The sequence below is a fragment of the Triticum aestivum genome, chromosome 4D, assembly GCF_018294505.1.
Source record: "Triticum aestivum cultivar Chinese Spring chromosome 4D, IWGSC CS RefSeq v2.1, whole genome shotgun sequence".
Classification (NCBI taxonomy): domain Eukaryota; kingdom Viridiplantae; phylum Streptophyta; class Magnoliopsida; order Poales; family Poaceae; genus Triticum; species Triticum aestivum.
This window is the reverse complement of record NC_057805.1, coordinates 380,163,104-380,163,824: the sequence shown is the minus strand read 5'-3', so window position 1 is coordinate 380,163,824 and position 721 is coordinate 380,163,104.

Genomic DNA, 721 nt, shown 5'->3' with positions numbered 1-721 from the left:
CGCAGATCGCCGCCGCCGACGCTGCCTCGCCGCCGCCGCCGCAGCAGCCGCAGCCGCTCCACTTCCCGCGCCGCTCGCCGCTGCCCACGCCGCGCCGGCCCACGTCGCTGCTGCCGCCCGCACCGCCCGCCGGAGCCGCCGCTGCCGTCCGCCGAAGTTCGTCGCTGGAGTTCGCTAAACCCTAGCCCGATCCTTTCTCGTCCGTCGGATCTCAATCCAATGGATCGGATTCGTTCACTGTTTATCTAAACTAGCGAACGATTCGTTCGTTAGTCTCCCGTAGCGAACGATTCGTTCGTTAGTCTCCCGTAGCGAACGTTCGTTATTTAGTCTTTTTCTTTTTCTGTTAGTTTTAGTCAGGGACCTATCCGCGATTATTTATTTTTCAGTTTAGCCTCTAGTTTCAAACCCTTACAACTTTTACACCGTTTATCCAAATCCAACGAAACCAATGCCCACTTCTTCGTTACGATCCCCTCTATCCAGATAACCAACTTAAACATATTTTTGAAAGTTTAAAATTTGATTTCAAACAGATTTGAATTCAAACTTCTTTTGTTCATAACTCGAGTTTTATAATTTTGTTTGAGTTGATTCTTTTTGCAAATCGAAGCTCTTGACCTAAACTTTTTGATAAGGCCATGTGACACCCAAGTTTTTTTTTTGGATTTTTTAAAGATTTTTATTTGACTTGAGGGGAGTGATTTAAATTTTTTCTTCA